The following is a 25,792-nucleotide window of genomic DNA, read 5'->3' as shown; positions in this document are numbered from 1 at the left end:
AACTTGAACCACTAAAAAGTGCAGCCGCTGCACAAAGTAGATTGCCTGCTGGCAGTTGTCCCAGCATAGGTTGTGCAGACCATGAGAAAGGATGATATTTTGTACAGGTGGCATGTATTTTAAGGTTAGTGCCTCGAATTGCACGAGTCACATTAATGAATGGCTCCCCACATACTTCCCCACCAACCGAATGCCCACATTTCATCCGAATAATAATATCAATCAAACAACTATCGAATACAATGAATTTGGCCTCTTTCCTTATACTGTCACTCTGCATCCCAGCTGGTTCGGCCTGTAACGTTGAGGACATGTCACTCACATGAAAGGTAGAATCTCTGATATCGTCTTCCGCTATGTTCAGTGATATTGATGGTGTTTCATTGTCGTCCACTTCATTCTCTTCCATTGCAACATCTGTTCCTTCTCCAGAGATGGGTGAATAAAACAATTTCTTCAACTTTCTCGCGGTCTTAGTTTTTGCGGGTGTGGATTCTGTGAATTGATCTCCGACTGCATCCGAACTACCAGGAGGACATTCACTATCAATGGCTGGTGGTGGTATAGCTCCGTTGTCAATCACTTCATATTCTTCCCATTGGCACGATGCATCTCCAGTCTCAAGTCCCTGCCAAAAGGTTTGACAAGCAACATCTCTCGTTCGCTTCACTGTCTGTGTAGATCTAGTTCGTACACCCACTCGCAACTAGAGGACAGATTGGAAAAGGGATGTTCAGTTTAAACACAACTTACAGTATTGAACTATTAACAGTGAAAAACAACATAATATAGTGACCAGGACACTAACCTTCTTTTGCTTTCTTTTCTTTGAAACTTTCTTGCCTCGAACTTCAACATCAGGACGCTGTTGCTCCGACTCGTGTGTGCATGTCTCCACTTCCTCTTGCGCTGCAACGACTATATTTTCATGATAAGCACATCCATCACGCACTGACGCTCCATCGACTCCCTGAAACATAGAACTTTCATTAGTATGTATAATAATATCGAAAACACAAAATGTACTTGGGGACCAATACCCACGTACATCTCAATAGCAAAACACGAATGAACGCTTTGTGTAGAACATTCAAACGACAATTATTCACGCATTGTTGATCTAGTTAGATGGAACTGTCAAGATCCATACCTCGGGCTCCTCATAGACTTCCATTGATGATATTATTGAAGATGATGCTTCAGTGACTCCCTGAAACACAGTAATTGCATTAGTATGGTTTTCTATTTTGATAAAAAGAACAGAAACTTTGTGCAGGCGTGAACGGCTCATCTAAATAGACCTGCACAAATGATCAGTTGTCTAAAATAAATAATGGATATGTAAATATGATTCGATTTGCTCGATCGTTGGAAGTGTCACCACCCAGAGATCTGCATCAACTACTAGGGGTGATGTTCTTGTAGAAGAAGCTCCGTCATCTCCCTGAAACATAGTACTTGCGTTAATAAAGAAGGAAGTATAACGGATGTAATCACGTCATATGATTTCGCTTGATTGAACTGTCAGTATCCATACCTCGAAATGCATAAGAACATCAAGGGACGATGTAACTGCGGTGCACACTTCTGCAAGCTGTTGCGCCGACCCGTAACTGCACGCTCCCCCTTCTTCTTGGACTAATGCTCCATCGACTCCCTGAAACATAGGACTTTCATTAGTAATGAACACAATATTGAAAAAAGAAGACACATAGGAGGGCGACGACAGAAGGACATATCAATGGCTAAAAACGAAAGAAACATTGTGTGTAACAATCACGCTACAAGAATGCAAGATCTGATGATCTCCATCGATGGAACTGTCCTGAAACGTACCTCGAGCATCTGAGTGACATCAACGGTAGTCGTCAATACGTTGGACTCCTCAGCATCTCCCTGAAAGACAGTACTTGAATTATTTTGGATAACAATAATTATAACTGAAAACAAAGACTAGAGGACGAGTACAAGGGTGTACCATTAGGTAAAATAATTACACGATAAATTAAAACTATTGATTTACATGCCTAAAACAAGTCAGTGGCAGAATAGCCAAGTAAGATTACCCGATAGGCGCTTGAAGTGGCTGATGACTGCAATAACGACACGGATGGAGAATCTTCCGCCTTCATATTGAGTGGATACATAAATGGGGAAATTATTGTTAGCTAATGCTACACACTACCGCAAGGCCGAGAGATAAATACGTAAACTTGACTCACCAGTGGAGGGATGTGGACGAATAGAGTGGGAATAGCGGTTGAGAGCAATTTTCGCCTCGCTCGCGGTGTGTTCTTCTTTATTAGCAATGATGTGGAGTACATGTCAGAGGTAAAGTGCCTGCTGCAGATGCGGTATCGATCACCCCTCTTGTCCGCAAAGACTTCTAGGACTCTACTTTCAAGCTCAGAGGGTGGATATCCGCAATATCGGACCCATTCTCTTATCTGATCTATTGTCTTAGGGAAAACATGCATTATAGTACCTTCAGATTTATTATGGGTCTTCGAAGGGCAACCGCCAATGGAACAGGCAGGCATTGTGGAAAGTTCTGAAAAGTAAAGATCAACAATTCTCTATGAATATCAATGTGTTAAAAAATTAAATGACACATAAAAGGTTCAATGCAAGGTATGTTTTGGTTCTTGGAACTATACACGTTATTCACATGCGGATAAGTATTTGAATAACTTTAAAAAAATAGAAAAATAATTTGACTAAACTCAGAACATGTGACTAGTTCCTTGCATGTACTGTCTTGAACGAAAAGAAATTGGACGCAAAATGAGTATGGTACATGGCCTTACCTTGACGAGCAAACAGTTAGATGCAGGGATCAGAGTAGTTTCTTGTCGTAGAACAGGGAGCAGTTCACAGGTTGCAAACTGACGAGTTTCCTCGAAGTGGTCACGGAAGTTCACAGAGACGAAGAGCAGATAACCAGCACCTTCACGGGTTGACTAGCAAAGCGCAAAGAAGTTCTCATTAGAAATATGAAGTGGGTTATAAAGAATTCGAAACAGGGGTGTGTTTGTGAATGAATGACGTGTATATGCCGTGGCATTATGCGGTTTGCAGGGGGCCGTCCAGAGTGAGGGGGGATGCTTGGCAGGAGACACGGGGTCTGGAGGTATACATGGGAACAACAACCCATGCTCTATAGACCACTTTGAAGTGTACATGGTCTTTGGCACCTCTTGGCCTTTATCGCTCCCTGACAGCTCCACTTGGCAGCACAAGTACCCCGGTGCGAACTGCCTTTGATAGGGCGGGGGGTGGATTGGGGCGGTGGTCGTGCAGACAAGACACAGGAAGACTCGTGAATGGAGACACACTTATGTGGATTGCAGGGGGCCGTCCAGCGTGAGGGGGGATGCTTGGCAGGAGACACGGGGTCTGGCGGTAGACATGGGAACAACAACCCATGCTCTATAGACCACTTTGAAGTGTACATGGTCTTTGGCACCTCTTGGCCTTTATCGCTCCCTGACAGCTCCACTTGGCAGCACAAGTACCCCGGTGCGAACTGCCTTTGATAGGGCGGGGGGTGGATTGGGGCGGTGGTCGTGCAGACAAGACTCGTTTGCCGCAGGGCCTCACCAAGGAGAGGCCATCTAACTGCATGTAAGAGGCAGGCTGCAGGATCTAGTGCATGGAAGGCAGGGGGGTGAGTTTATAAATACCTCACCCTCCCAGGAGAATATATGGGTGCAGTTCACCCTGGAGACCCTGGATGCCTAGGCAGTTAGTCAGCAGCAGGCAGGAAGACTATTCAATGGAGACACACTAGATTCATTTAAAAAATCAAAACAACCATTGTTAAAATATATGTTGGGTTTTATTTTAGATCTTAATTTCAATTGAACATAAATAATAAACATTACACATTGTAAAGTTGCGGTTGCAGCACATCCAGGGAAAATCCGCGGTATTGTCCACTGTCGCTGGGGAAATGTTGTCTAATGGCAAGTACCGCACAGGCAGGTATTACTCTCCGAACGCGGTGTCCGAGCCTCCCGTGAAGCCACCAAGTGAAGCAACGATAGGCCACCAGCCTGTACCACCTGTGAAAATGAAAGATGCAAACTGTATTAAAATGACAACTTTCTTATCACTGTCGATTCAGGTAAAAAATGTCATTCTGCTTTGAAAAAAATTCTATCTAGAAAATGCACAACATGGAACCAATTTACATGCATTCGAATGATGAGACGACCATGAAATAGTAGTGGCATCACTGACATCACAACCAGAGTATACTTACTCGTTACTCGGATTACGCGGACGAACAGTGCCGCAAAGTTCGTGCATAAGCACCATCATCATCCTCAACACGGTCCGTGAGAGGCAGGCTTCCCTGAACTCTGGCAGCTCGGTGATGCATTGCGGACTTGGCTCGCCTTCCGAAATGTAGGCCAGGCATCCCGAGTTTTCACAGCAGCAGCAGTTCTCGTCCTCGGTTGGCATTAGCTCGCACCGATTGCACGTGCACCAGGTGGAGACGCCGTCCATGCGACATGGTCCAGGCTCTTCATCCGTTGACTGGTCCTCCCAACTGCCGTCCGAATCCCCATCGTTTTCGCGTGCTTGCCTTTCCAGTAGTTCTTCCTCGGTGTACTCGGGCTCGTACATATACGGCATTATTGTAGCCATTGTGTGGTAAAGAAAGTAAAATAATTTACAGAGATGGTACAGGTGTTCACAAGGCCGAGAAGCGGCGAAGGTAGCTGACCAGAGCACAGAAACGAGTCACAGAATACTCAAAGTAACACAGAGAGAGTAATGGAATCGAAAATCTGCTGCTGTGTGTTGTGAAACGGTGTGTTTATACTTATTGAGGAAAGAGGCGTCCTGCCATTTCCATGGCGACACGTCATTAGCTGAGGCGCAGCGATTGTTGACACGAAACGTGCTTTGGCGTTGGGAAATGGGCGGTACGCGTCTGCTGATGTCAGGCTCAGGGGCGGGGGATTTGATTTAGTGCCGCAAAAGCAGGTGAGCCAGGGCGATGGGGGGAAATGATAGGATTATCAGAAAATGGCGGCTGATTTCGAGTGCGTTAATGGACGAAAAGTCGGGTAAGGTCCATAGGAAAGTTTTCTACGATCTACCGAGTTATGCTTAAAAACACATGGCCGAACCGTAGGGACAATAAAAAAAAAGTCCCGGAACTATCCTTTAAGTTGGATGTTTGGAGCTTCCGTGTTACTGATCGGATTGGACTGGAATCCTCTGCATCTGTGTTCGGGCATGGGTGTCTGGTGGCCACGCAGGCACATGGGTATTCTCCCTTGTTATGGGTGCAGAGAGCTAAGGCAGAATTGTGACCTTCCTGGGTGGAGGGGTGGTGAGGTACCACTGAAAGGCTAAATCTATATATGCCATCCCTTGCCAGTAGCCCATACAAACAAACATGATTGTCCCCAATTGCCATCCGCAGTAATGAGTGTGGGGGTGTGGAGAGCATACTCTGAAAGATGATTGGGTTGGAGATCTCTTTTCTTTTTCAGTGTTGAATGTTATTAATCTCATTTGTTGATCTGTCCCCTGCCCCTTACCCAGTCCCCCTCATCGGCACCCATATATATCTTTCTTCTCGTTATCTCTCTTCTTCTGCATTTTATTTCTTTTGTTTTCCAGCCCTCAAGATATTCTAGACGGATTTACGAGAAAAAAAGAACATGCATAAGCTTCTAGGTCTATTTTGAGGTAAAAGTTGATAACCTCATGTTTGAACATTATCAGGGTGTTTTGAATTCGATTAACCCGGTCCCGAAGCTGAATTTTGACTGTTTGACCTTTTAATGAGCATAAACAAAATGGCAGACAAATTGCCATGTTTGGTCAACATTGAGCAAGCATTTCTATATCATGTAATACATAGCGCTATTATACATTCACCATACAGCTTTCACCCCAGAATGAATGTACATGGCTTCGATCATATATCCATATGGTCTGATTAATGGTTAGGGACATATTGAGATAGAGATTCATTCTGATAGCCTTATTAATAATGGACACCAAAAAATGGGAACTGGCATAAGTAAGATAAAGGTTAATAATAATAATGAATCACAAATAGTCATACATGTTATACGGCACAAAATGTCAACCTGTTTTGCCAAACTACATAACATACAAGGGGTCTGATCCTGATCATGGCTCTGTTGCTTGGCTCTGTTGCTGACAGGCTCCCATTGATGTGCACCTCAGTTCTGATTTGCGACATTTGCAGCCTTGACTTGCACACTGCTTCTGACATGCACATGAAATCATCTCGAGGCAACCCTCTGGGATTGCAGTCAGTGACATCAGAATAGGCTCTACTCCTAAATCACCATGTGTCCATCCCATTTCCAGAGGCACTTGAAGGTCAGGTATGGCACAATGGGCATTTCTGCAAACCATAGCGTAATAGTGTACTCTCATCCTATGGAAATGAAGAGCATCGCTTGTCGGTGACATTGCTTCTGGTTTACCAGTCTTGCAGAAAAAGATATGTCATGCTGAATCAACAGAGTCTATTCTGTGCACATTATATATTCTGCAAACAAATGCTTCTACAGATTTGATAGTCTCCTCTGTGAGTTCACCAATGCCCAGGTTCTTCAGCAGTTCATGGTGCTCCTTGAAAACCTTCCATGCTGAGCGCTTGGTGTGCTTGGTAAAATAGAAAGTGGTGCCACACCCAGTTGAAGCATCAATTGATAGCAGTGTTGTGGACAGACCTCATGGAAGATTATCAAAAAGAGCATCAATTGGTAGATAACGCTGTCTCTTTGATGTACCTGACATCATCTAAAGATATCCGCATTGTGCATGGTCGAAGGTGGAAACCAAAAGCACAGGAACATTGGGGTCGGGGGATGACAAAACCACTGTCCTACACTGACTCTGCACAGAGCATGCAACACCAGCCTTGTGTCAGCTTCTTCGTGTGTTGATTTCAGGGTATTTAAATCAGTTGTCCCTTTTGATGACAAGACCTCAAGTTCCTCCCTGAACCCTCCAGCAACTACAATTTATTTGTCCTCTGATGCTTGTGAACACAATTCATTTGACAAAAGATTTGCTAGATCAGTTTTATTGTCAGCCAGTGACAGATAATTGTTTCAGTTCTTTGGAAGATGCACATCACTTCCCTCAATACGTTATCTAATTGGTTGAATGGATTTGATACTCTGTTGTCTTGTAGTGCCCTTGATTATCTCTTCCCAATACCTGCCAAACACAATATCTATCCGTGGATATCTATAACCTGCTTTCAGCACTGTTCTAACGTGTGCGTAAGACAGATCTCTGAAGGTTGGTGCATTGTCGGGCTTTCCCAGAGCTACCACACGTGCTTGCCCATCATTGATGAGACAGGATTAAGTTTTGTGGAGTTCAGTAGATTATAGACAGTTGATTCCTTCTGTGATCACATCTGCCAGAACTGACTTCTTCCCAGTGCGGAGTGTACCAGTAATTTCCGCAAGTGACAAAGGGACTGGAAGAAGTTCATGTTTTATAACAGATGGCATTCAACCGGTCGACAAGCTTCATAGGCAGTAGTTAGATGTTGAGGACATTTCTATCTCCTTCAGAATCGTTTTCTCGCCCTTGTCCTTAGTTTCTTTACCCACGTCATTAAGAGGCAAATGTCAGTGCATTATTCTTCTTGAGGATTGCACGGTATGAAACATCTGGTTTGTTGTGCTGCTCTGATATAATCAATCTCCTTTGGACAAAGTAATCTAGTTCCTCTTTTCCAAGCTCTTTTGCACGAAGTAGCGAGCCTTGGATTGAATCTGTTGCAAGATCTTTTGTTGCAATGTTTTGCAATGACTCTGGGTGTGCAACAGTAGAAAACACATTGAAACCCTGGAACGTCGATAACAAGGCCCTCTTATCATCATCGTTTCACTTTTGTTGTGACTTGGTAGCTTCGGGGTGAAGGCAAGCACTCCCAAGACAAAGATGGTACATTGCATGTGTGCGAGCTTCTGTATGAGATCTCAGATTATATGACAATGTCCACCTGCACAGTGCTGATGTTGTCTTGGTGATGCCAATGATTTCACCACCTTTCTTCCCTGTGCCATGTATCCACTCCATGGTTTGGTCGGGATCAACCTGGTTGAAGGTTTGATTTGATCCCATGACAACAGAATTGCCCTTTCGAAACTCTGATGGCATGGAATCCGTAAATTGGTGCATGTCAGCTAAATATATCGGACCCCATCTTGCGTAGTTAAGGTGGTCGTACCGCTTGAGGTATGGCAACATCTGACTGAAAGAGTGAAGATGGCGGTCCGATATACAATCCCGCTGGGCTATAATGCAGACGAGATACCATAATAATGCAATTTGTGCCCATTTGTTCATGCTAATTAAAAGGAAAAACCCTAAAAAATTGACTTTGGGACCTGTTTAATCAAATTCAGCATTCCCTCATTATGTTAAAACATGAGGTTGCCAACTTTAACCTCAAAATGCACCTAAGATTCACATATATCTGAAATCCGTCCCATTTAAGATCATATAGTGTGGTGGTTTGTAGAGAGGTCTCTCCTCCCATAAACATTGGCTGTCACATGCCTGCAGAATGTTGCACGTTTGTACTGTTTTCTTGATGCTCAGCCTAATACAAATATGTTGAAAAAGAAGATGCCAGTGCATGCTATACAGAAGAAAACAAACTTTGGCCCTCATTACGACCCTGCCATTAAGGGATTACCGGTACCGGTAAGGGTACCGGTACTGGTAATTCCTTAACGCCTGATTACGAGGTCCCTTTGCGGGTCCCGACCTTAACGGCTGGTCTGTACCAGCCCTTAAGGTAAGGACCTGCAAAGGGACCTTGAAGTTGATTACGGTACCGCATTTTGCGGTACACTGATTACCGCCTTCCCCATTCCCATCGAGCCCTATAGGGCAAAAATGGGAATGGGGAAGGGCCAATGGTAAATGGGGAATTACCGCCCCGCCAACCTTGGAATGGGGCGGTAATTCCCCATGTCACCATGGCGGATCCGGTAAATTACCGGCGTTAACCATGGCGCTAATAGCACCATTGGTTAACGCCAGGGTCGTAATGAGGGCCATTGTCTTCTAACTCAAGGCACTGTGTGGTGTTGGCATGATGACATCGATGATGCAGAGGGATTCCAGAAGGAGAACAGGGAAATGGGGGAAGAAGCAAACAGGAGAAGGAGAGGAGCACTCATTGGTTGTACGTGCAAATGAAATACATGCATGTAAAAATCAATCCAGTGTTCTCAGAGTGTATTTCAAGTTGCGACGAGCAATGGGGAGCAAAAAAAAAGAAGAAAGCATGAGGGCTCTGCATGGCGCAACGTCATCAGATGCAGCAGCAACTACCACTGGAGTGATAATACTAACTGCTGCACAGGTAGCATGGTACAGAAAATGTATCTCAATGCAAACTGTCACCATGTGTAGGTAGGCCATCTAGGCGAGAGTGGATTGAAGATACATTCAGTTACAATATAGACACAGCGACCAGCTGCAGCCAGAAAAGTGGGCTGTGCCGCTGTTCCAGCACACAGCGCGCGGTACGTGCCAACAGACTTGATGGGACAGCGCACAGTGTGTACTGGGGGAAAACACACTGCTGCCTGCTGCTGAAAAGAAATAGAGAAAAGTACAATTAAAGGCAAATAAAAGTGGACATTTGAGATAGCATTTTTCAGAACGGCTGAAGGTGATACAAAACAACCAACAACAATGCAAAGCATACACCCCGTAATAATGTTCCTGTTCGGGGCAGGCAACTCCTCTTTACCATGGCATGGATGGAAAAAAGCTTGTGAACAGTGGTGTGTGGCGCAAACTATAGGGAGGAATGCAGAAAATAACTATTGCTACAATGTTTGGGAACTGCAGGCCAAGAACAGTACAGAAATCTGCCAGAGCATATAGAAATGGAAGCAATAAATCTCAATGAGTATGAGAAGCGTTTAAAGAAAAATTGATAACCACTATGAAAAAAAACAAAGCATAATTCTTGAACGGTGCCACCTCAGTAAAAGAGTGCAGGAAGAAGGGGAGAGCGTAGAACAGTACATCAGCGCCTTACAAGATTCCTCAAAAACGTGTAATTTAGAACAGCAGAAAGAGGAAAGGTAATGAGATCAATTTATGTTAGGATATTGGAATGGGAAAGTAAGAGACAAATTATGGTCTAAAAATGACCCATCTCTAGATGAGGTTTTACGTACAGCAAAGGACATGGAACACATGGAGGTGTGTATGTCAACTCTGGAAAATAGGGCCAGACGTAAGTAGAACCACAACCTAATGCAGCGAGTGAAGTGGCTGCTGTACACAATCTGCAGAACCCGACAGAAGGGAAACAAAGGAAATCATGGCTGGCAGCTAACACCAAAATGCACGTAGCAGAAGGCACAGGCAACCAGCCAATAAGGGGTCCTAATAGCAGGAGAACAGGATATTCCAACCAATACAAAAGACATTTGAGAGATGTGATAGTTGCCTACAATGGGTAAACAATCCGATTGGACCAGCTCAGCAAATTATCTGTAGGAAATGCAACAAGGAAGGCAATTTGGCCAGATGTGGGTCAACAGAGGTCATCCACAATGTGGAACAATGATAACAAAAAGAGGATGAAAATATATATGACAGGGGATGATGATGAAACAATAGATGGACCCACAACCAATTACGATGATGATAGATTTGGGAGTTAAATATTCTCTGATGCCAAAGGATAGATTTGATACAGAATTTTGAAAGTGGTGCTACACAAGGTAGATGTCTATCCTGTGGCTTATGGATACATACATATAGACCTTATTGGATGGTTTTGAGCATGTCTCCAATTCAAAGATAGAAAGGCCATAGGGAAGGCATATGTATCTAAATAGAAAGGGAGCATGCTGCTCTTGAGTTGATGCACTAGAGGAAACTTTACGTAAAGCTCAATCCAAATGTTGACGAAACAGTAATCACATGTGCGCATAAGACAACACTTCCAGACCAAAATGTATTCTCACGCACGTTATGGTGTCTTGAAGGCTATGTCCATCAAATACATCTTTGCCCATGATCTGTACAAGTAGCACAGAAATACGCAACATTCCCATAACAATGAGAGATGAATTTAAACAGAAACTGGAAAATCTGGAACAGTACAGAGAATACAGGAATCAGAGTGGGTATCACCACTGGTAGAAGTTAGGAATTCATCAGGAAATTTCAGAATGTGCAGTGACATTAAGGCTCTGAATGAGTGCTTAACTCCTGATCGCTATCCCTTACTAAATATTCATGAAATATTATCGACAATGGACACAGCAAAGGAGTTCTCTACCTTGGGGCTCACGTTCATGTTTCATAAGATGAAGTTGTATGAAAAGTCAAGACACCTTACAGCGTTCATCATGTCTGGATGTCTGTATAGGTAATTAAGAATGCCATTTGGGCTAGTATCAAGGTATGCAGTTTCCCAGAATGTAATGTACAAAATATTCAGTGAAGAAGAAGGTGTTCTCTTTTTTAGGGCGATATTCTAGTTTATGGGAACAATGAAGAACAACACAGCAAAGACAAATTCAAACTAATGTGCTTCACACAGAACGGCATACATGGCACCACTCCTAACTACATGTCAGCAGATTGAAAATCTCAAGTGAGTCCCAGGGGCTTAGGAGTCATGACCAGCACCTTCTCAAATTTCACAATTTTAAGACAGTGAAGGCATCTTGTTCTTTTTGTGGCTCTGTGGTCAGTTTTTGGAACTAGCTACAACCTTCACTTCGCACTATCCCTAATTTTATTTTTCAGAAAAAAGGAAAGGGTTGGCTCTGGTCATATTTTTTAATGAACTTTAAATTGACACAGTTTATTATGCACCTGTTATTTTTTATTTTGCATGATTTATTCTTCACAGTAAGTCAGTTGAATCCATGAATGGGTCCTTTTAATAAGAATGACTCAGGAAGTTTAGCAAAATGTCTACTCCAACTGTTGTATTTTCAATTGTCTAAAACAGGGAGTTACAACAGACATCAACAGATGTTCAGTCGTGCTCTCAATCATTTTGCATAAAAAACACACTTAAGTACTAAAAATTAAGGGACGTCATACTACGTGGCAAACTAAGAAAACCTTTGCGGGATTGTGATAGGCTCAAGGGGAACATCTAAGTATACTTTCTTTAGGGGATCGGGCTGTGATTGGGTCTCTTCAGTCAGGTGGACAATTTATGCCCACCCCTAGTGCAAGTCATCCTCATCTGTTACTAGATACACAATACACCATTGGCTCTCAAACCATAAGAACCTTCGATATAAGGCCTTCTACAATTGGTTGTCACGCTCGTGCCCTTCTGGAACATTTGGCTCACTGGCAGCATGTAAGCTGGCACCCCAGGTGCTGGTGGATGGACTTGACCGTGTCTCCCCACCCAATTAGCCCTATCTCTCATCGCTCATGCTGTTTGCCATTCAGATTGTCTTTGAAATTGGCCTTGCAAAGTATCACTGCTCCTGAGAATTAAAGGGAGTATAGGCGCATCCTTATCGTAGCTCAGGTCTTCACATCCTCGACTCACGTGACAGGATCCTGTATTTTGGTCTGCTTTGCAGCATTTAATTGTCTTGAATTCATAAACTTGACACTCATGGTGTTCTTTCCTTGCACCTTAACAAGGGCTGATTCAGCTTCTCACGTCCACTGTTCTTCAAGGATAGATAACCGGTTCTTGGCTGCTCCTCCTTTGACACCAGGCCAGACAGCTATTCCAGGCCTTTCCTCGATCTTCAACTATTTTGTTGCTGCAACAGAGCCCTCCGATCCTTCTTTCTTCAAAGGTCTGAATAATAATTAATTTAGCATTTTATATAGCGCTACGAACCCTCAGGTATCTTAGCGCTGCTTATTATTACCCACAGTGTGTGGTGCTCATTTACCGGCCTCGGAAGGATGAAAGGCTGAGTTTGGCCATGCCGAGATTCGAACCTGAGTCAGCAGGCTCTGCACAGATGTCAAAGCGAGCGCTCTACTCGCTGTGCTATCGGACCGGCTTACTAAATATGTGACACCGATGTCCAGAATTCTATATAATGGTGGCACCACCTGCAGTCTATTCACTATTTATAGCCAGCCTTTATGATGATTTAATCTACTTGCGTTACAGCATCTGTACAGTTATAAAATGGCTTTCATTTTCTGCAGTGCTCTTCATACGTGCAATCTTCATTCTGCATATGAAAGTCTTCTCTATTCTTTACATCATCATCAGATGCTATAAGGTCTATGCATCTTCTTCGACCATTCTTCTCAGTGCGTCACGCTCATTTCTTGTGATATCACCAGCCTCTTTTCTTCTCATCTCCATATTCCTTCAGGGACCTCCTCCGAAAGATTGTCATCTCTGCGAGGGTACATCACATAGGGTCTTCTCAACAGATATCTTGTCTCAAGGCTCTTCATGAAATAGGTACCATAGGTACCATCTCTGGTGTTGCGCACGTCGCAATTTCCGGGATCCGACATATAGGCAGAATCGGGTTGGGAATTTTACCGAACCCAAAGGTTCGACTCCCAAAAGTTATTTTTGGTTATTTTTCGCAAATATATATGTGGGGGGAGACCCCCCACCTTACCGCTATCCATTTTTTACTTTTTTTACACAATTTACCCCCCACATACATGTATGTGGAAAAATGGGGGTCAGACTTTTATAGTCGAACTTTTGGTATTTGGTCCTTTTGTACAATACCCCTGCAGAGGCATTCATCTGCTCCTCTACACAGTGGTGAAGGGTTCACAGCATTGAACATTTTTGTAATGACCTATTAGCCTTCTTTTATATTGAATGTTAATTGCATGCAGGAGGTCACTAATGATAGCACTTACGTGCTGTGCAGTGTCCCGCATGCAATATTAGATATTTACAAGGCAGAGGGGAAAATGACAGAGTAAAGCGAGGCAAACTTATTTTCCTATCAGTCTTTTAAAAAAGTGCTTTCCCCCTGCAAAGTACACTTAATTTACCCATGCCAGTTGCTGCAATTGTATGAACAGATAATTCACAAGGTGGGCTCAAGTCTGAGTTCCCCGTAAAAACATGATGGGGACCTTTTACGTTTACTCTTTTGCATAAGCAGGTCCCTTCCCTGTTGTTTGCACGCCGGAGTGCAATGGGGAGTGTAGAAAGATGGCATACATGCTTTTACGCACCCCTTTTGGACTCCACTGTGCAAATTGAGTAAACACCACCTGCCATGTATGCAAGGCAGGTGGTGTTTACATTGGGTTCCTATGGAGTCCGCCTGCTTTTTGCTTGTGAAAATATCTGGGGGACTCCATAGGAATCCCCAGCATTTGCGCCAATATGAAAATGAAAATGTCATGCTGGTGTAAATACTGGAGTATTTCCATGGCGTAGAGGAAGGGGGGGGGAGGGTGGAATCATAAATTATGATTTTTCCCTTCTCTCTACCATGCAACTCCTTGAAAAGGAGGCGTGAGGTGAAAGAAACGCGTAAAAGCCTTAAGCTAAGCTTTTGTGTGTTTTGTATACTTTACACTTCATTGAAAATGAGCTGCAGAGTAGTTATAGAACGGGCTATATTTCTTCAGTCCACCCCTAGAAGGGTCTGAAGCAATTTGGCAGATCAACCTCTTCTCAACTAAAACAATCTCACTCAGTGTTTATTGACGGGATGACCTGCAAGCAATGTCAAGCATCCTAAAAGCTATATGTATGATTACTACATATTCAGACTATATGCTGTACATCCCATGATTGGATGCAATCATTGGGTGCACCTAGAGGCCTGTTGCGGGTGGAGCTATTATGGCAGTTCCATTAAATGACCCTGCTGACTTGTTCTGTTTCAGACTGCAACGAAAACCAATTACCTTGTGGAAGTGAAGAGGCTGAGTGTGACAAAGGCGTGTGTGAAAAGGAGAACTGCTGCTTCATAGAACCAGCATGCCACAAGAAAGACAACAACAGTGAGTGTCTTCTTTCCCAGAGTGTTGCCTCACAACTACAGGGCCTGCTATGTGATCCTCGCTGTCGTCTTTACCATAAGATATTCACTACAGACATGCGAGCATGCCTTTGTGCCCTAAACGGATACATGCAAAATGTGATCACAATGCAGAATTTCCCAAATTCGTGAATTTGCTGAATTTGCAACATTTTACCCCTTGATCCAAAATTCAGGTCAATTCAATTCAGTTTATTTGGGAAACACATTCCATAAAACATCACAACATGATAAGAATGAAACAGTACAGACAGATGTATGGTATGGATAAAGTATAACCAACATCCAATAATAGGGTAAAAAGCCGTTGATAATGTCATGGCTTAGATCAATTCTTTTCCAGGCTCTCGCATAAAAATCCTGTAACTGCTAACACACAAATTTCCCTGGGCGACAGTTTGCACAAATCCAAGGCATCAATTATAGTGCATCCATTAAAGAGCTTGAAGAAAGGTTACAACTAATCCCTTTGAAGATCATCCAACATTGGGCACCAGAATAAAAGAAATGTATAAATTATCATTGCAATTGATATATAAAATAAAAGAAATATATAAATTCCTTCCAGAAGAGTTTGTTAACCAATTCAAATGAGATTAAAGGCCCAATTGAGTTTTTGTCCTAAAGTATTGTTAGACAAGTGGTTTGTCATAATCTCCATTCAGTAGATCCATTAATGCTAATCCCAAAGAGCTTTCCTTACAGATTGCAGGAACCACTGTTCAACATTTTCTGGGCAGTCCCATAAATGACACTTGTTAATCTTTATAAGCCTATGCCTCACATGAGAAAACCAAGTCCAAGGTTTAGTACTAATCCATCTGAGGACATCAAGCATCGCACCCGTGTACACCCCCAACTCACCACTTAACCTACCCCGTAATGCATTGTGTTTTGTTTTTTTAAATTTTGCCTGAAGTTTGCTGCAAAATCTCTCACAAAAACCCATTAAGAGGTAAACTTTCAACACATAGAAACTCGAATATTAAGCAAGAACTATTGGGAAAAAAATCAACAAGGCCAACATTTACCAAAGCTATTAAAAGGTTTGCAAAAGTAATAATAATATGAAGTTGTTTGCAAAAACGCATGTTTCATTCATTTGAACTTTTGGGGGAAAGAAAACCCTTGCCTTTTACCAGGAAGTAAAACGTTTAAAAAAAATATACAGGCCGATTCATGGAATTAATGTGTGCCGAAAATTGCAGCGCAAGCGTGAAAATCGCAGCGCAAGCGTGAAAATCGCAGCGCACGCATGTCAAAGCCGTGCACATCGATTCATGGAATTCAGTGCGCGTGTAAATCCTCGGATGTGTGCTAAAATCGTGGGTGGTGCACGCGGGCGCACACATCATCAAACGGCGTGCGCTACGCGCACAGCGAAAGCGCACATAGCGCAGACAACAAAAGTGGGCGAAACACAGGGCGTGACACGCAGAATGGGGAACAACGTGTGAAAATGTGGGCGTTACGGGGGAAGTACAGGAGGTAAATGCTTGCAACGCCCACACGTGCGCCAATAACACGTATTCATGGAATCGAACAGGGGAAAGGCGTGCGCCAAAAAAGATGCGCTAATCCAGAAACACGTACGCCAGCAGGAAGCAGGCATAAGCTGGCCCACGCAGCATAAAAGTGCGCGCAAACAACAAACAAGCTCAGACGCTACGATGAATATACCGTTCCTCACAGCAGTGGTCGTGGGACACCGCAGGAGGAGGAGGATAGCCAGGCCCCTCATTTTTTTACCCAGGACCAGCCTTTTAGGGATGCCTGATGACCAGGTGTATGGGAGGTACAGGTTTCCACCACACATAATACTCTACCTGGTGAGTGAGTGGGAGGATGACCTCACATCACCCACCCTGTGCTCCCAAACACTGAGCCCCTTGGAAAAGGTGCTCAATGTACTGCACTTCTTGGCTACTGGTTCATTTCAGCAGACAAGTGCCATAGTGGGGGGGGGGGTGTCACAGGCCACACAGTCACGCTGCCTACACCAGGTGTTGGCCATCATGACTGCATGCCCCTCAGTCCGCAGGCACATATACATGACCAGAACACCTGCAGAAAGGCAGGCTGCTGTCCAGGACTTTTACGGGGTGGCACACTTCCCCAAAGTGCTAGGTGCCATTGATTGCACCCATGTGGCTCTACGTCCTCCCAGGGCAACTGAGCACATCTATCGAAACCGCAAGCACTAGCATTCCATAAACGTGCAGGTAGTATGTGATGCCAAGGGAATCATCACCTCAGTATATGCAAACTATCCAGGGTCCACCCATGATAGTTTCATTTTCAGAATGTCACCCCTAAACCGGGACCTAGAAGCTGGGCCGCATGGCGACACATGGCTGATTGGTAAGTATAAATGCCTCTGCACATGGATGCATGTCAGATACTGAGTAATGTGACAACCCCACTAATGATCCCCATCATCACCTGCCTATCCTCTGAGCACCTACATGATGACGCAAATTCGGAACCCCACCACACCACCAGAGGTAAGATACAACACAGCCCATATTGCAACCCGGGGCATAGTGGAGCGCACATTCGGAGTGCTCATTCACGCTTTCGCTCCCTTGACCGCTCTGGTGGGCAGCTGCTATATGCGCCCCCAGTAGTGTGCAGGATCATAGTGGCAGCATGTGTCCTGCACAATGTTGCAACCCGCCGGGGCCTGCGGGTGGACATGGTGGTGCCCCCACATCCCCAACCACATGCACGGCCGCTGCGCATGAGAGGTGAAAGGGCACGTGGTGAGGCAGCCCGTACCCAGCTGGTGGCTAATTACTTCACCTAAAATCCTACTCTTGTGGAGTGCACACAGCCCTGGCACATACCAGCTGACAATCAATGATGATGACATAAGGGACAGTCAACTGTCACAACCATACCAGCCTGAGATTGTTCACCTGGAAGTGTTACATTGTGTGCATCCCTACCTACATAAAGACAACCAATGCTGTGTGACAAAAAGACACACATTCATGCAGCATGAATGACTACCCCCTTGCAAAATACCACATGAAAATAGTGCCATGTCACCCAACCCCTCCCCATCTCAGCTACCCAACACACCATGGTATGGCATGCAATGTGAAAGCAACCAAATGAATGCACAACACATGACACAAGTGTCACAAAGTGTACTGTCCCTAATGTAAACAGGCCACTGACAAAATACTCCCAGTAATCAATAAGAAACAGCACACATGAACAAATACTTACCAGCAACACAAAACAGCAACATACGATAAAACAGTGGCAATATATGACAGTCTAAAATTAAAGTAGTGCAAGTCTCACAACCTGACTAAGGCAGCACATCGGCCCCTTCCAACTGCAGAGTGTTGCTGTCAGGCAAATGTGTCAGTGTACTGCATACAACATGAACTGCATCTGCAAAGGAGACGGCCTTGTGAAGACATGAAGAAGCTACATGTGAATAAGGAGAAAGACATGGATGCAAAAGCACATATCAATACACCATGCAGTGTAGAATCCAACAACAATCCCCACTAGGGATGTACACACAGTTTTGACTACAGACTGCCCACACAGCTCATGGGAGCCCAATGTCACTGTGTAAGTTACTGTCACTTGGTCACACCCTTTGCAAGCCCATGGAAAGGGGAAGCAGGAGGGGGGTGTGTGTCAGGAACCCAAGCATCTAACCCAAGCATCTAACCCAAAGACAGGACAAGCCTGCATGTGCCCAGCTGGAATACACAGTGGATGCGCACGGGAGCCACACAAGCAACACACTGTAAAAATAAATATATTAAAAAAAAATCAAAAATGGCCATGTGTGGACCGGGGGGAGGCCACCCAGGAGGTTCGAGGACAAGGTGCACCCCAACACCCACATGTGTGGATGTTCAGAAAAAAAATACCTCCATGGGTTCATGGCCTGCACGGCTATGCTACAGTGGGAGAACTGCTGTTGCTCTCTTCACCCTCTGCTGCTACATTAGGAGGTGACCGTGATATGGGAGGCATCCCATGCAAAGCTCTGGTATGGTCCTCCATGGCAGCAAGCATGCGGGTGCGGAAGCGTTCGTTCTGCAGGATGATGGTACGGAGATCCCCATGCAGCACCTCTTGGGTAGCCCGCATTTCTACCTGCATGGCCTCGCGTGATGGCCGGATCTCCGTACGGGTTGCCTGGAGCTCTGCTGAGAGTGAACGTGTGAGCTGCTCCAGCTGCTGTTCTGACCTAAAATGTCGGGAAGCCTCAAGTTCACCCAGAGTATCCCTGAGGAACCCGTGTTCTAACCTCAGGGCTTCCCTGCGGACCTGTGACACTACAGATATGGCTTCGCGCAGAGTCTCCAGTCCCGCCCGTCGGTCCCTGTTGGACGCCAACATGTCCTCCCTATGTGAGTGGCAAATGGCGTCTGTTGCCTGCTGCTGGAGCTCCATCTGCCTTTCAGGGGGGAGAATGGAAGTGGCCACCCTATCCATTGCCTGAGCCATCATTTCACACGATGCTCCCTGTTGTGCTGCTATACTGTACATGGAGTTCTCCCATACAGTATTGCCTGGTGGCGCACGGCCACCGCGTTGGCGGGCACCACACCTGTGTGGGGCAAGGCGATCTGCACCTTGCTGTGCTGGCACTGCCTGAGGCTGCAGGACTGCATTCCCCCTTTCATCTGCTGGCCCAGGAACAGCAGCAAATGTTATGGAGTGTGACCCTGCATCCGTAACCGCCAAAGGTGGACTTATCAACACTGAAATCCCCATAGAGGGGTCTACTCCCGGTGCAGGTGGGTTGGACAGAGCAGCATCCCTGCCAGAAACACTCACCTGCGACGGCACATATGTCTCACTGTCCGATTCAGCACCTGAATCATAGAGGTTTGGGGAGGTGTACCCAGAGACACCCGTGGACAGTATGGTCTGCAGGAGGAATGGGTTTTCACCCACCACCACCCCACGTCCTCCACTGGTGCCCGGTTGTGGCTGTGATTCCTCCTGGGTCTGCACCATCTCCTCCACCTCAACAGCATCAAGTGCCTCATCACCTGCAAAAACATGAAAGATAACAAATGTAAACAGGCATGAGCACCATAGCACGCGCATGGGCCTGAGGAGGCAGAGATGCAGTACATAAATGACACATGTCCCACATGACTATAACCCTGGCATGCATGCACTGTCAATGAGTTGGAATGGGAGGCAAAAAGCAGACACTAAGGACTCCAAGATGGAAAAGCAACACATTTGCTGCATGCTGGAGAGCACTGGCATCACACATTAGCCTGTGAGTGGCATGTCCAATACACAAACATGACACATGCCAGCACACAGATGGCACGTAGCATAGCCATGGTACATTTCACAAGTACAGCCATATGGTAGGAAATAAGTACTGTCACCCATCCATGTGAGATGGACATCATGAGATAAAACATGCAAAATTGTGTGACAAAATATGCATGTGCCACACGCTGCTACAGATCCAGTGGTCACTGATACAGTGATGGCAGGCAGATGTATACATCAATGGTTGGTTACTTCACCTTGACAGAAGACAACAGACATGTTCTACATTCAAACAGGGCCCAAAATTATTGTGTGCAGGTAATTACGCAATCAGCCTGATTGGTTAAATCATTCCCATTACAAGGTAATAAATGTGGGCCATTGTGGGGTGTAATCTATGACAGAAGTATGTAACATTAGTGGCAGTACGGGAAAGAAAGTCGTGGTAAAAATGGCAAGGATTGAAACAATCAGGCTGATTGAACAGGAAAACATTTTCACCAATGTTGATGCAATATGACAGTTGAAGGGCAACTGTAGTAATCTGGTGTAAATTGGCAACTGTGCTCAGAAGGGATACTGTCATACCCAAACCCAAGGCCGGGGAATGGTTTGGAGGGACCACATGGGTGACCCATACCGGTCATGACTACACAGCCTCACCTGGCACTCAATCAGAACACATCACCCAAGCAACATACACATGGATTGCACACACATGCATGGCCACTCACCGGACAATGCTTCAGGATCTGGTAGGTCTCCCACGCCTCGGATCTGTTCCTCTGTGACGAAGGTTCCAGCAACAGACTCATGTTCAGTAAGTTGGTCGTCCTCTGGTGGAGACCCACCGCCAGTCACCAGAGTAGAGGCATGATTGGAAGCCAGCTTGTTCTTTACTCTGTGTTTAAGGTCATTCCACCGCTTGTAGCAATCATCAGCTATGCGCCTCACAAATCCAAGGGCACTAATGTGGTCCACGATGGTCTGCCAGTGGGCCCTACGTTGAGCAGGCGTAGTCTTGCACCCTGCAGTCACCACCATTTCGCGGCTATGGCCCGACACATAGCCCACAAGTGCATCTAGTTCAGCGTCATTGAAGGTAGGCTTCCTTGACGTGCCGGAGTGTGTAGCCGTGTCTGGGGTCCCAGCCTGTAGTGCAAGAGCACCCTTCTTCTTGGAAGGTGGTGCAGATCCTGAGTGGCTTACGCCGGTCTAGTTGGTAGGGGCAGAAGCGCAGGTGGACTGGTTACTAGGATTTTCCGAAGGCACAATGACCACAGGTGTCACTGCAGGCATTGACTGCAGGGTGATGCTGGCAGGACCAACCTCCGTGTGATGGACTAGGACCGACACTGTCCTGGCTGGGAGACTTGGAGCTGGGGTCGATTGAGCTGCAGCTGCCCCTGCAGCCTCCTCACCCTGGCTACTTGGGGCAGCAGATAACATTGCTGCCCAAGATCCACGTGGCCTGGTGACAGCAACTTTCACCGCCACACGTGGCTTAGACTTGGTGACACGGAAGTCAGCCTGGGAGTCATCCTGTGCCGGTCCAGTTGACAATATGGGGGCGATTAACAAGGCCTGAGGTTGGATGGTGTTTGCTGTATCTCCCCGACCCATTGGCGGAGGGGGGGGATAGGTGTGCCTGATTGGTCCTCCACACACTGGCCTCCTGGGCTACCCTGAACATCCTGGCCACGTCCCCTACCGCGCCCACCTCACCCACCTCTTTGTGCTCGGCCACCTTTGCCTCCCTTACTGCTTGGTCGCGTCCCAACCATGGCACTGATGTTGTTGTGCGTATGGTAGTAGCAGTTAACAATTGTCCTGGGCAATTGGGTGAAAGGGGTAGGGTACTAGATGGTATTCGTACCCTAGTGCTCTAGCAAGGCTGTCTGTGACCCCTGGGGGAAGATGACGGGTCACACAACGCAGAGGCACCCCGAAAACAATATCAAACCTGCACGCAACCCCTGGTAGACCACGTGCATGGAAAAATGAACCCACACTACGCTGTGGCACCCAGAAACACAAAAATAAGCGTACGCTTGATACACGCAGCCTACAATGACCTCTGAAGGGATACGCGACACACGGGGGCAACCACAGTTGGTAAATACATGCACGACTCACTGTCTGCCTGGAAAAAGAACGTGAAAAAGATGCACGTGTACGCGTTGGCAACACCCCCGCCAAAAGAAGAATTGAATGCTGTCTGAGGAAACAGGGAGTACGAACTGGAACCGTTGTGAAGTAATCACGTGTGAACCGACAAGAAGTAAAAGAATCACCCGCTCGCTCTCCACAAAAAGCACGTACAAGAAAATGGTGTCCTACGCGTAACTTTTAAGCCAGCCCACACGTGCAACGTCACTTAGGTGCCTACGCGCTAAGGGCCTTTCCTCCAATCACACCCAGTGATACCCGGACGTGCAGTTTTTTCACGTGTACAATAAACATGCACCCGTGTTGTGGGAAATGCGCGCGCGTGCAATGTCACAGACGCGCTTACGCGCTAAGGGCCTTTCCTCGAATTTCATGCTGACGTGCACATTTTTCACGTGCCAAATCACTCCGTGTCAAGCTGGCCACGTGACAACACACAGAAGACCAAGCTCCTGCCCAGAAGGCCATTTTCCTGCCCCCCAGAGCTCCGAGCACGCTCCCACCTGCCATCTGCTGCTGCCTTCCTGTCTGCTACCCACGTGCCCTGCTATTTGGTGCCTGCACGTCATCCATCTGCAGGGGTGCAGTTGCTGTGACCACCCCTGCTGGAACTGAAGACTCCCGACTGGGATACCATCGCTCCACAGCCCAGCCCCAGGACCCAGTTGCCCACCCACACCTGCCTCTGGGGTTGCCATGTCGGACACAACACCATCTGGTACCACTGGCAACCCCCACGCCAGAGAGGCAGAGGGCCACCAGCTTCAGTGCCAGTAAAGTTGGTGTCCTGGTGGAGCAAGTCCTGGGGCAGTATGATGCCCTCTACGGAAGTTCGCAGGTCGACAATGAAGGGCGGAAGAGGATCTGGATGGACATCGTAACTGCCATCAACGAGGAGGGGGTGGCAGTCCGCGACATTCAACACGTCCGGAAGCGCTGGGAGGACTTCAGGTCCAGGACCCTCAACAAGGCCCGGCGCCTCTTGAAGGCAGCGGATGCCAAGGGGTGCTGGGTCTGCCTGACCAACAACCAAATGAGGGTCCTGGAACGTATACGCCCAGCGCTCTACGTCCAGGGCTGTGAGAGGCAGACCCGTCTGGAGTCGAGCGGTAAGTGTACATGCGTACTGATTGGACGCTGTGTGTGTTGTGGTGTGCCAGGAGTGTGCAGGTTGCACATATGTCTTTATAGGGACATGTATGGATGTGTATGTACAGGGACGTGACCCTGCCACATGGGATTCCTCTCATGTGTGAGACACATCGATGGTGTATGTGTTGGTAAGCATGCAGTGCAAATGCATGTGTGGGTGCACACATGTCAAAAATTATGTGTACGTACTGGGCCATGGTTGTGGTGTCACACATGGATGCTGGTTCCTGCTGCATGTATCTGCACTATGTGCATGAGCATGTGTGTGTATTTGACAAGTGTGCAACTGTGATGCAACATGGATGCATGTGACACTGACATGTAGGAGGCTGATTGCCAGATGTGACATGGATGGTGATGTTATCACTGCAACAGGTGGTGGAGATGTACAGATGCATGTAAGTCTGGTGGCATGTGTGCATGTGTTCTGCACTCCCCGTGTTGCATGTGACGTCAGGCTCACCTTCGGCTGCTCATGCTGTTGTTTGTGTATGGATGGTGCTACCTGCCTGGTGCAACATTCCTGTTGATTTGCTCATGTGTGTGAGTTGAAATGACATGTGTGTTGGGGAGTGTGATGCCATGTCTGAAGTTTGACACTGCCACTCATGTACAACTGTCATGTGTGTATCAGTCCATTGTACAGTGCCCTGATGCCTGTGTTCTATCTCTCCCTGTCTGCAGTTTCAACTGATGAAGAGGGCGGAGAGGGTGGTATGGAGCAAACCGGCAGGGATCGCACCGCCAGCCGGAGACCCAAGGCCCAGCTCCTCTCCCATGTTGTCATCTCGTCGGGGAGTGAGGAGTCTGGTGCCGCGTCCCAGGCTGCAGCTGCCGAGGGTAGGTCCAAGAGGCAGAGGTCGGAGGTGGACTCCTCGGGAGCAGAAGCGGCAGCTGAGATCTCACAGGGTCCGATGGAGGAAGATGGCATGGAGTCATCCAGGTTGGTGGGGGGTTTGGTGGTGGAGGAGGCCGTGGAAGGGACACACACGGGGTCTGGAGGTGGGGATTCCACTGGTGCTAGTGGTGCAGTGCAGGGGCAGGGACAGGAGGCAGCACAGGCTGCCGCGGAGTCATCACCTTCCACCTCTGTGGAGGAATTGTGTAATCCTGTCCCCGATCCTGTGACTACATCATCCCACACCAGTAGGGATGCCTAATCCAGACCCGTTTTCAGGGAGGGGATGAGCACACAACAACTGGCCTTCCTCTCCCTGCGGACGTGGCAATCCGGGACCGGGTTGAGCCTGTCCTGGCTGCGATAGCGTTGCGTCAACGGGGCATGCGAGGTGACCTGCAGTGTTTTCGTCAAGACATTGCACGTCATCTCGGATGCCTCTTTGACTGCGTTGACCTACTGGGACGGGTCACCAGTGCTGGATTCCTCCGTGTGATGGACCTTCTTCCGACCCCCAACTCACCTGAACCCCCTATGCACCAGTCGTCCTCCATGCCATCTTCCCGCCCATGTATCACCTGGGTACCCTGTGGAGCTGCCTCTGACCCAGCGGCCAGGCTGGTGAAGGACACGTCCCTGCCGCAGTCGGGAGTCGGATGTCCAGCAGGGGTGGCCACCACAACAACTGCACCCCAGCCGGAGGAGGACGTGCAGGCAGCAAGAGCCAGGGCACAGGCACAGCAGCAGCAGGCACAAGGTGGGAGCGATGATGGCTCGGGTCCATCAACATCTGAGGGGCAGGCATTGGCCAGAGGGCAGGAGGACCCAGGATTGGGAGTGTCTTCCGTGTGGCAGCGGTTGGGCCACGCCATAGAAGCGGAGTGCCGGCGGGCGGAAGAGGCATGGCTCACAATGGTCAGGGCGGAGAGCTCCATGTGGAAGGCGCTGAGGCGGGCCGAGTGCCTCGAGGCAATTCGCAGGGAGTTGGAGTTGAACATGGCATCGTCCCTGTGAACCCTCAGGGCCATGGAAGAGGACCGCCTCCAGGACATAGAGGTGGAGTTCGATGATGCCCTGGCCCGGGAAATCGAAAAGTGAGCCGTTGGACTAGCCCGCCACCACTGTATATAGTTTTTTAGTGTTAGGTTTCATTTTCGTTTTGCTTTATTTTGGGGTGATTGGACTATGCCCCACACTTTTGTGTATAGTTATTTCTTAGGTAGTTTTTTTGGATAGGTTTCATTTCTTTCGTTGGGCTCATGGACCC

Source organism: Ambystoma mexicanum, chromosome 1p (assembly GCF_040938575.1).
Source record: "Ambystoma mexicanum isolate Mex_15411 chromosome 1p, UKY_AmexF1_1, whole genome shotgun sequence".
NCBI lineage: Eukaryota > Metazoa > Chordata > Amphibia > Caudata > Ambystomatidae > Ambystoma > Ambystoma mexicanum.
Note: the sequence above shows the minus strand (reverse complement) of the source record.